Source organism: Capricornis sumatraensis, chromosome 4 (genome assembly GCF_032405125.1).
Source record: "Capricornis sumatraensis isolate serow.1 chromosome 4, serow.2, whole genome shotgun sequence".
Classification (NCBI taxonomy): domain Eukaryota; kingdom Metazoa; phylum Chordata; class Mammalia; order Artiodactyla; family Bovidae; genus Capricornis; species Capricornis sumatraensis.
The window spans coordinates 151,590,390-151,602,269 of record NC_091072.1 but is presented as its reverse complement, the minus strand read 5'-3'; the positions used below and the strand labels follow the sequence as shown (position 1 = coordinate 151,602,269).

Sequence of the window (11,880 nt, the reverse complement as noted above, 5' to 3'; positions counted from 1 at the left end):
CTCCTTTGTCCATGGGACTCTCCAGGCAAGACTATTTTCTACTCCAGTATGTGTGTATAACATGTACAATATATATGCCCTTCCCCCACCCCCAACACCCAGTCAACAGCAAGGTTCAAAGAGTGACATAATTTTGTTCTCTGAGATGTGTAACCTCTCCTCTTTAGGAAGTTGCTGGCTTAGCTAGGTTTCCGTATGATTGTGAAGCAGTGTCCTAGCTTAATACAACTCATGTCTGCACTGGTCAGACTTGGTCTGATGGTGGTCTGGAGGCAGATCTAGCTCTTTAGTGTCCCCTGACTTTACTCTGAAATCCTTTACTATCTAAACTGGCCTAATGCTGGCCATCAGAGGAGGCGTGGGAAATTGGGAGGGTCTCCCACCAGCTGCCCAGCCTTCTTGTTGTATCACGGGTTAATAAACTTATTTGATGAGTATCTACTGCACTGTTGCTGCCTGCGGTGTGCAGGGAGCATGGCTGGGGGATGCTGAGGCCCAGGAAGGAAGGGCGCAGACTTGGGTCAGACAACCTGAATGTGAATCCAGCCTCCATCACTCAGCAGCGTGACTACTGAAGATCTACGATGTGTGTGCTGTGTGTGCTCAGCCCAGCTCTCATGACCCCATGGACCGTAGCCCACCAGGCTCCTCTGTCATGGAATTCTCCAGGCAAGAATGTTGGAGTGGGTTGCCATGCCCTTCTCCTGGGGCTCTTCCTGACCCAGGGATCAAACTCGTGTCTCTTATATTTCCTGCATCAGCAGATGGATTCTTTACCACTGTGCCACCTGGGAAGCCCAAAGATCTACTATCCTAGATACTAATCGACTGTACTAGATGTTGTTACCCTTCTGGGTCTTCATGTTTCTCACTTGTAAAGTGGAGATAACACACCTACCTCATAGGGTGGTGTCCTTGTAAAGAGAAGGATGGATCCTGATTCAGAAAACACATCACTTGGGAGAGGAGATAAGATGTGTGTGTACTTGACACAAATTTAGAAGGTGATGGATGCTATGGTGGTAGGAATCACATGTGATGAAACTTAAGAGGAAGGAATGATTACTTCTCGGTGAGGAAATCAGAGAGGACATCTTGCATAAAATAACATTCAAGTTGATGGATGGTATTCACACCAACCAATGTTAAACCTGTGAGTGGCAACCTTTTAATGGACCAGGAAGTACCACTCAAAGTTTAAAGCAGCACCAGACTTCCCTGGTGGCTCAGTGGTAACGAATCCATGTGTCAATGCAGGGGACACAGGTTTGATCCTTGGTCCAGGAAGATTTCACATGCTGCAGGGAAACTGAGCCTGTGCCCCGCAACTGCTGAGCCCACATGCTGCTACTAAGCCCATGCTCTAACGCCCTCCAGCCACAACTACTGAACCCATAGTGGGGCAACTACTGAAGCCCACACTCAGCAACAAGAAGCCACTGCAATGAGAAGCCCGTGCAGCCCAACAAAGAGTAGCCCCCGCTCCCGCTTGTCACAACTAGAGAAAGCCTGCACATAGCAATGAAGACCAAGTAACGGAGCCCTGGAACATTGCACCGTGAGGCCAGGTGCACAATGGGGGCGATGACATGCCTCTGAGATCAGATGCAGGTAACACATACCTAGTCCCCTGATCCTGCTGTGCAGATGGCTCCATGGGTCATTCTAACCCTGGGCAAAGCATCTTCTGCCCAAGTGACTTCAGTCTGGGAAACACCCGAGACTTTACAGAGTTTATATGGTCTAGTTAGGAAGGTAAGATTCACATACAAAATGATTTTTATAACATTTATTGTTCTTTCTTGTGTTTAGAAAAGCAATCCAATTTTACCCTAGAAAATACAGAAAATTAAAAAGAAAATCAAAATCATTCCAAGTCTCCCTGCCCGAGATTAACCACAGTTAACCGTGTGAAGTGTACATTTTTACCCGCTTATCCTCCCTGCCCCCCACAGACAGCACACTGCCCCTCCCCTCACCTCATGTTTGCTCAGGGGAGGGGGTTCCTGGGGATCACAAATTCTCCTGTTTCCTCTTTCCCTTCTGGAGACTTCTGCCTGGGAGTGTGATTTGGCCTAAAGCACAGAGAAGGGATTTTTTTAGAGCCTCTTCTGGCTCTCTCTGCAGTCAACCATCAACCACAGCTCCATGAAGGCTGCTTCCCAGGCAGGTGGGCCTCTTGTAGGTGAGAGCAAAGGAAGTGGCTGACTCGGCTCTGCTCCGCGACTCGAGGGCTGCTCCCACCCAGGTCAGTAAGCATCACAGTGCTTATAAGGAAATAGTTTCTTCAGTATAAGGCTGCTCCAAAGAGCACTGTGTTGGAGAGTTAATATTCATGGTGTGTGTGTGTGTGCGCACGTGTGTATGTATGATTCTGGTGTCTAGGAAGAAACCCCAATTCTCCATCTCTCAACGGCATGAGAACTTAAAAGGTTGTAGGTCCACGGATCTGCTGAAGGTCCACCACCCTGTGGTGGGTGTCTAGACTACAGGTTCTAAACTAGGAGCCCCACACAGTGTCAGGTTGTACAGGGTGCTTACAACTGAAATTAGGATTCAACAGGAAACCATCAGGAAGGAAGGAAAGAAGGAAGAAAACGAAAGAAAGGAAGGATGATCTGGCAATCAAGGGCTCTTTTTTTAATAAAAGAATTTAGCCCTTGGGGTGTCATATATTTTTCTGGTGTGTGTCTTTTTAATTTGGGGAGGCTTTTCATTGTTGTCATAGGTTTCATTGTTGTCATTGGTTTTTTATTTCTGTGTGCAGAAATTTTAAATTGTTAAGTAGTCAAATTTATCAAGCATTTCTTCTACAGCTTCTGAATGTCATACGCTGCTTAGAATATCTTAGTCACCTGTATGAGCTTGCAAGGCTGCTATAATAAAGTACCGTGGACAAGGTGGCTTAAACAACAGAAATTTATTTCCTCGCAGTTCTGGAGGCTGGAGGTCCAAGAACAAGGTATTGTCAGGGTTGGTTTCTTCTAAGGCCTCTCTCCTTGGCTGTACACAGCTAGCTGCCTTCTTCCTGTGTCTTGTCTCTATGAGCGTCTATGTCCTAATCTCTCCTTATATGGACACCAGTTATATCAGACAATGGGCTTCCCTGGTGGCTCAGTGGTAAAGAGTCTACCTGCAATGCAGGAGACCAGGGTTCAATCCCTGGGTTGGGAAGATCCCCTGGAGGAGGGAATGGCAACCTACTGCAGTACTCTTGCCTGGAGACTCCCCATGGACAGAGGAGCCTGGTGGGCTACAGTCCACAGGGTCACACAGAGTCGGACACAACTGAGCAACTGAGCAGGAGCAGCAGCAACATACTGGATTAGAGCCCACTGCTTCAACCTGATTTTAAGTTTAATTACCTTCCCTGTCTCCCCAAACAGTCACATTCTGAGATCCTGGGGGTTAGGACTTCAAAATATGAATATTGAGGAACTACAGTTCAGCCCATGATATCACCCAAGATTATTTTCTTAAATTCTCCCAATGTTTTACTTTTATGGTTTTATTTTTAACATCTAAGTATTTGATACTTTAGCATCTTAAGTATCTGAAGGAGGAAATGGCAACCCGCTCCAGTATTCTTGCCTGGAGAATCCCATGGACAGAGGACTCTGGCAAGCTATAGTCCATAGGGTTGCAAAGAGTCAGACACGACTGAAGCAATTTAACACTAACACATTTGACACATCTGGAATTTGTTTTGGAATATGAGGAATGACGTAGGGATCCAGTTTCGTTTTGTTTCTCTAGGGCTTCCCTGGTGGCTCAGAGGTTAAAGTGTCTGCCTGCAATGCGGGAGGCATTGTTTTTCTAGATAGTATGTTAAATGTTTCAATTCCATTTATTAGTAATCTCCCCACCCCCCAATCCCGAAATTCTATCTTTAGATATAAATATCTACCTTCATCTTAAACACATACAGCCCACATGTATGTTTGGATCTATTTATGAATAGCTAGTTTATACCACTACTCTGTCTATATCTGTGTCACTGGCAAACTTTTAATAATGGTCATTTTATAATATATTTCAATCTTCTAGGGCTAATTTTACCCTACTTTTCTTTTTCAGAATTTTATCACAATTTTTGCACCTTTACCTTTCAGCATTTACTTTGGCATCACCTTGTCTAGCTGTAAAAAAGTTCTGAAGGCATTTTCATTGGAATAGTGTTCAGTAGCTCAGCAGTAAAGAATCCACCTACAACACAGGAGACATGGGTTTGATCCCTGGGTCGGGAAGATCCCCAGGAGAAGGAAATGGCAACCCACTCAAGTATTTTTGCCTGAGAAATCCCATGGACAGAGGAGCCTGGTGGGCTATTAAACTAAATAGCCAGACATGACTTAGCTATTAAACTAAACACCAAATATATAGATGAATGAGCAAGACTTACATGTTTGTATAATGGAGGCTCTCCATGTCCATATCATTGCTTAGCATTGCTTACCCTTCTGTACTGCTTGAATTTTAAACCTGTACATCTTACTTTTTTAATGACCAGGAAAATGTGTATTTCCACTCAAATAAAGAAAGTGAAAAACGCAGTGGAGTAAACAAGCAAAATAAATTTATCTGGAGGAGCCATTCTGGAACTCCTTAAGTTCTCAACCCCAAAATTACGTCTTCTGTTCATGGCTGCGCTGAGCCTTGCTTTCTCAAGGTTGGCGCAACATAGATGCGGCAACACATTTTGACACCGTCTGCACATTGCAACCATGAGAAATGTTGGTTCTCCCCTCTGCTGCAGCTCATTTCTGCAATTCAAGACAGACACGCCTCTCTCAAAGGTTGTCCAGGCTGAGGGAGGCCGACTGTGAACTTGGCCAGTTTCTGCGCATCCCCAGCTAAGGCCATCCTCATGTGACTGCTCCCAAGAGGCTTGGGTTCCCAGCGACAAAGGAGTTGCTCCAGGCCTTCCTCCAGCCTCACCAGCAACCAGCTGTCCTTCTCCCTCGAGCTCCAGTGTCTGCCCCTGCCAAAGCCCAGCATGGGCCTGGCACACGGAGCCTCCTGTCTCTAATGCAGTGAGAAGGTCAACAAGGAGCCATGTTTCTCTTGAGAGGGTGATTTCCAAGATGGTGGCTTGGTTGCCAAGTAAAGACCTGCTGGTTCTCCTCGTTTCTTTCCTGCCCCCTCTTTCTTTCATTCATTCACTCCCGTTCCCCTCTCGGGTGGGTGGTGGGACGAGGAGTGCGAGTTCCATGGGCTCCTCTGACCAGCTGAGCTCCTGGTTGCTGCCTTGCTTCCCAGGATTTATGTCAAAGAGACAGTGAGCAGCAGAGGGAGCTTCCGGGGGACAATGTGCTGCCAGGGAAAGAATCTTTCTGAGAATAAAGTCAAGACAGAAGAAAACAGAGCCCACAGACTCAAGGGGACAGTGGACATGAGCAATCCATCTGACAATGGTGGACCCAGCTTCGCTGAAGATGATAACTCTGAGACCTACAGCCAAGAAACTGCTCCTCTGCTTTTGTCTTTTCTCACGAGGAAGTTGAAGTTGGTTTTTTTGTCACGTGCCAATGAAAGAGTCCTGCCTGATTAACGCCTGGGGTGAGGCTCTGAGATGTGCATGAATGGAGAGCTGAGATGAGCTGATGGTACAGGGAAGATACTGCCAGACATGAGTACAGTAAAAACTGGACACATCACTTTGGCTTTTGTTGTTTGTTTTGTTGTTGGGTTTTTGTTTTTGTTTTTACTGTTCATTGTCCTTTTATTACAATCCTGTCCTTGTGTTTCAGAATGAAAGGCTATTTAACACACAACCCGAAGCACTCCTAGAATGGATCTGACCTTCCCATTTCTTTCTCAATATATTGAATCAAAAGGGAAAAAAAAAATCAGGTTTGGTACATCCCAGAAAAAGCACCTTTACTAAACAACAGGAAACAAAAGTGTGCCAGGAATCTGACCAAACAGACAAAGCAGCAGGTGAGATTCCTGACAGGAAAGGATGACTCCCAGCGGAACATAAATAGATCCCCTCAAAGTACACATATTTCACGTGAGTGGACACATCGCTTTGAGTGAGAACTGATCAACATTCTCCGGGGTCTGAACAAGCACGTGAACTGAAGAAGCCACTCCTTCTAACCCCACTCCCTCTTAAGCAAGTAAGCGTTAGTCGCTCAGTCGTACCTGACTCTTTGTGACATTGTGGACTGCAGCCTACCAGGCTTCTCTATCCATGGGATTTTCCAGGCAAGGATACCGGAGTGGGCTGCCGTTTACTTCTCCAGGGGATCTTCCCAACCCAGGGATCAAACCCAGGTTTCCTGCACTGCAGGCATATTCTTTACCGACTGAGCTACAAGGGAAGCCCACTCCCTCTTAGCCACCACCCAAATACCATCACCACACTCTGACCATTTCTACGACATATACACACCAACCGTTGCCTGCATTCCTCTAGCAAGGAGAGCACGGAAGCAAAGAAAGCCGTGTATATGTCCACCAACCCGCTGATAGTAAGACTGGTGTTGCTCCTGAATCTGAGCAAGCTCCAAGAGATGGTGAAGGACAGGCGAGCCTGGCGTGCTGCAGTCCAGGGGGTCGCAAAGAGTCAGACACAACTGAGCGAGTGCACAACAGCAGTAACCAAGGTAAAGGGCACACTGTCCTATTAAATGATCACACACAAATACTGAGGAGTAAGGCTTTAGGAGAAAACCTGTGGTGGTTTCAGGAGAGTGGAAAATGCTGATCCTTCTTTCAAAGAGTTTATAAGGTTCACGGGGAGATAAAGCCTAAATGGTGTGTGCTCAGTCGCTTCAGACTCTTTTGTGGCCCATAGCCCGCTGGCTCCTCTGTCCATGGGGTTTCCCAGGAAAGAATGGGATTGTTGCAGCGGGTTATTATTTCCTTCTCCAGAAGATCTTCCCGATCGGGGATCGAACCCGCATCTCCTTCATTTCCTGCATTGCAGACAGATTCTTTACTGCTAAGCCACTGGGAAAGCGCAAAATAATGTATATAGAGGGTTTTTATTTTTAAAAAAAATACAAGTGTTTGGGAAACTGCTTGGCAGTTCCTGAAAAAGTTAAACATGGGAGTTACCATTCTATTCCTAGGTATTTACCCAAGAGAAAAGAAAACACAAAACTTACATATAAATGTTCTGTTCTGCTGTTGCTACTGCTAAGTTGCTTCACTCCTGTCTGACTCTGTGCGACCCCGTAGACGGCAGCCCACCAGGCTCTGCCATCCCTATTTGCAATAACCAAAAGGTAGAAACAAACCAAATGTCCCTCAACTGAGGAATGGATAAACAAATGGAATACTATTCAGCCATAACAAGGAATAAAGTATTATGGAACAATAGTAAATATATGTCTGGTCCCTGTCCCTGGTTCCTGGCATGGAGCTCCTAAAGTCCTTGGGGTTTCCTAAGTGATAGGAGAGTCTTCTGTTATTGATAACCATCCCCTTTCAATCACATCTGAGTCTATGCTAATGAGCTGACTCTTGGTGGCTCTTAGGTGGCTTCAGGATGGGAGCTGGCAGCAGGAAAGACCAACCTATGGTGAGAGGATTGCAGCTTTCAGGTCCATGCCCAACATCAGGGAGGGAAGAAGGCAGGAGATTGAGTTCAATGACCAACGGCTAATGATTGAATCAATCGCATCATCAACTCCCCCAAACCCCCTAAATAACAGGGTTCAGAGAGCTTCTGGGTTGATGGACACATCAAAGTGCTGGCAGGGGGTGTGCCCTGAGAGGCCTCACCATACCTCACCGCCTGCACCTCTTCCATGTCTGTGCCGAGCTGTGGTCTCTACAGCAAACTAGTAAGTCAAGCGCTCTCCAGACTTGTGAGCTGGAGTCATCCCAGTGAGGTATCAACCTTAAGTGGGGGAGGGGATCATAGGAACCTCTGAATTTGTAGCTGCCTGGGCAGAAATGTGGGTAGCCTGGGCACCCCATATGCAGCTGGTTTCTCACGTTTTGTGGGACTGAGTACTTCATCTGTGGTGTCTGAGCTAACTCCAGGAGTTAGTGCAATAACTGAATAAAATTGTTGGGCAACCAGCTGGTGGCAAAGAATTGGCTGGTGTCAGGAAGTAGGATCTCAGAAGTACTGACCCAGCCTATGACATAGATGAACCCTGAAACCATTAGGCTAAGTGAAAGAATCCAGACACAAAAGGTCACATATGACTCCATTAATATTAGGTGTCCAGAATGGGCCAGTTTATGAGATAGAGAGTGGACTAGTGGTCGGTGGGGGTCTGAGAGTGATGGGTTATGGACACGGGTTTCTGTTTGGAGAGATGAGAAGATTTGGGAGTTAGATGGCGGAGACGATTGTACAACTTTGTGAATATACTGAAAAAGCAGTAAATTGTACATTTTACAAACAAATAAGGAATGGGACTGCCCTGGCAGTCCAGTGGTTAGGACTCCAAACTTCCACTGCAGGGGCATGTGTTCGATCCTTGGTCAGGGAACTAAGATCCTGCATGCCACATGGCACAGCCACCAAGTAAGAAATAAATAAGGAAATAAACCTTTGATTAGAAAACCAAAAGGCTGGCATGTAACCCGGTTACACAGGAGGAGTTATCACACCGGCAGCCTGTGCATAGAACGATGCCCTGGATGGAGGTGCTGTAAGGACAGACCAGGGAAATTACAGCTTCCAGTCAACTGACAGTAACTTCAGAACAGCTGATTCCATAAAAGCAGCTGTTTTCAGGCTATTGCCTTTGCTGAGCCTGATACAGAAGCCAAGTATTTCTGTCTTGATCACAGAGCCATACCCTTCCTTGCTAACTCTTAACATTTACTTTCCTTTTGTCTTGTATCACTGCTTACAAGAAATCATTTGTTTCTGACTGAAAAAAAAAAAAAGAAGAGCTATCAGAAGACTAGGGCTACTGTGTTAGCCTGTGTTCTTCCTGGAAAGCAAAGATTGAGACCAAAGTTTGAGTAGAAGCGCTGGCGGTAGGGAGTGGGGGTAGGTGGGCAGGAACTGGGGAGGGTGAGACAGGAAAGGAGGGAAACCAGTATAAAGGTGTGTTTTGGGGAAGACTGTTGTAGGAAACTGAGGCTCCGTGTTCTTAGCACTTTCCGAGGAGCCGTGCTGAAGGGCCTCAGAATCATCCACCCACTTTGTTCAGGAAGGACTGGTTCCTGATCCCACTGGTCAAGGTTTGCCCCACAGGGCACTGACTCACCTGCACTCCCAGGCAGTGTGTGCCTGAGCGCCGAGGGGATTTTGTGGGTATCCCCCATCTTAGTCCCCGAGAACTGTGCCCAAGAAGAGCCAGTGGCTTTTCCACAGAACTCATACCATTGGCCCCTCTGGTTCTTGGGACTTCAGATTTGGATGGAGCTGTTGCACCAGCTCTCCAGGGCCTCCATCTTGCAGACCTCAGATGGTGAGACTTCTCAGCCTGACCTTGCATTAGAGGACATTGGATGCATGCTCAGAGAAGATAATGGCACCCCACTCCAGTACTCTTGCCTGGAAAATCCCACGGATGGAAGAGCCTGGTAGGCTGCAGTGTAAAGTCATGCCTAACATGGATCCTTAGCCTGACATTCAGTGAGTCATAATGAGCTGTCCAAGAGATCATGAGAGCCTCTTCCTCGGCCTCCTAGATCGCTCCTCTGGGGACACCTGGGTACCACATCCTGAGGACACTTGAGAATCCTTACAGAGAAAACCAACGAGGAGCTAAGGTTTCCTGCCAGCATCAGTCTGCCAGCTACAGAGAAGGTGCAGTCTAGGAAGTGACTCATCAAACACTGTGAAAAATAAACTTCTGTAGTTTGTAACAAAAATAATTGGGGCCCTGGAGTAAAAAGTGCCAATTGATAGTTTTTTAAAAATTAAAACACCTTAACTTTACACAGTGCTAATGTCAAATACATTTCAATTTAAAAATCCACACAAAGGACTTCCCCAGGGGTCCAGTGGCTAGGACTCCACACTCCCAATGCAGGGGGCCCAGGTTCAACTCCTGGTCGGGGAACTAGACCCACATGCTGCAACTAAAAAAAGATCTCACAAACTGCAGCAAGGACCTGGTGCAGCCAAATAAGTAAGTAACTAGATAAAACATTAAAATAATAATAATAATGATTACTTTTTTAAAGATAAAAATTCATGCAAAAAAATATAGGCCATGAAAGCTAAGAGTCTGATACAGGACAGAATTGTTTCAGGCTGAAGAAGTAAGGCATCATGGAAGAGGTGAGGCTTAGAGCTGTAATATTAACACAGATCCACAGAAGAGATATCTGGTTTCAATATTTTATTTACCTAAATGTAATATATTTTGCTCATCAACTGCTTACAGTTTAAGTAATCCTCACTTTCCTTACCTTAGCAGAGAACTTAAACATATGTAAACATAAAAGAAAATAAGAAATGGGAAGGATAGTCTTTTCAACAAATGGTCCTGGGAAGTCTAGATATTCACAGGCCTGAAACTGGCTCCTTTCCTTACTCCATACACAAAAACTAACTCAAAATAGATGAAAGACCTAAACATAAGTGCTGAAACTGTAAACCTCTTAGAAGAAAACACAGGGGAAGTTCTCACGACATTGGATCTGACAGTGACTTGGCACCTGGCAACAAAAGCGCAAGCAACAGAAGTTAATAAACTGGACTTGATCAACATTAAGAACATGCGTGTGTGCTCGCTTCGGCAGCACATATACTAAAATTATCAACGATATAGAGAAGATTAGCATGGCCCCTGTGCAAGGATGACAGGCAAATTCGTGAAGCGTTCCATATTTTTTGTAGAAAAAACGGTTCAGTGTTTCAAAGGACAGATGTCAATATAACTGTGACTTGAAATAGTGGCAGATGAATATGTAGCTTATCACTGATTCAGAATAAAAGTTATTTTTCAGAAACAAACAAACAAAAGAACAAACATTTGTGCATCCAAGAATACTATCAAGAGAATGAAAAGACAGATTACAGAATCGGGAAAAGGACTTCCCTGGGGGTCCTGTAGCTAAGACTCTGAGCTCCCAGTGCAGGAGCCCCGGCTTTGAACCCTGGTCAGGGAACTATATTCCACATGCTGCAACTAGGAGTCTCATGCCGCTACTCAAGATTTCACTTACCACAACGAAGACCCAGTCCAGCCAAACAAATAAACATTAAAAAAAAAATAGAATGGGGGGAGATATTTTCACATCATATATCAGATAAGGAATCAGTACCCAGAAGATATAAAGAATGCCTACAATTCAATAACAACAACAACAACAAAATACCACTCAATATAAAAATGGGCAGAAGGCTTGAATAGATATTTCTTCAAAGTATATACTCAGATGACTAGTAAGCATATAAAAAGATGATCAAATCCCCAGTCATTAGGGAAACACAAATCAAGACCACAATCAGATATCACTTCACAGCCACTGGAATGGTTATTATACATAACGTATTCTTTTAAAAAATGAAAGTAACAAATGTTGGTAAGGACATGGAGAAATTCAAACACTTGCGTATTGCTGATGGGAATGTAAAATAGTGCAGCCATCATGGAAAACAGTTTGATAGTTCCTCAAAAGCTAAACATAGTACGACCATATGATCCAGTAATTCCACTTCTGGGTATACACTCAAAGGAATTGAAAGCAGGAACTCAAACAGATATTTCTCACCCATGTTCACGGCAGCATCACTCACCATAGTCAAACGGAGCTCCACAGACGGATGGATAAACAAAATGTGGCCCATTCATACACAGGAATATTGCTGCTGCTGCTGCTAAGTCACTTCAGTGGTGTCCAGCTCTGTGCGACCCCAGAGATGGCGGCCCACCAGGCTCCCCCGTCCCTGGGATTCTCCAGGCAAGAACACTGGAGTGGGTTGCCATTTCCTTCTCCATTGCATGA

General features: G+C 45.3%; 1 non-coding gene across 1 annotated transcript; it reads left to right on the top strand.

Moving 5' to 3' along the window:
* The first annotated feature begins 10,655 nt into the window (after positions 1–10,655).
* On the top strand, positions 10,656–10,763 carry LOC138079358 (U6 spliceosomal RNA). The gene has a single exon (XR_011144842.1). It is a non-coding gene; the product is annotated as a U6 spliceosomal RNA (small nuclear RNA).
* The last annotated feature ends 1,117 nt before the right edge of the window (positions 10,764–11,880 follow it).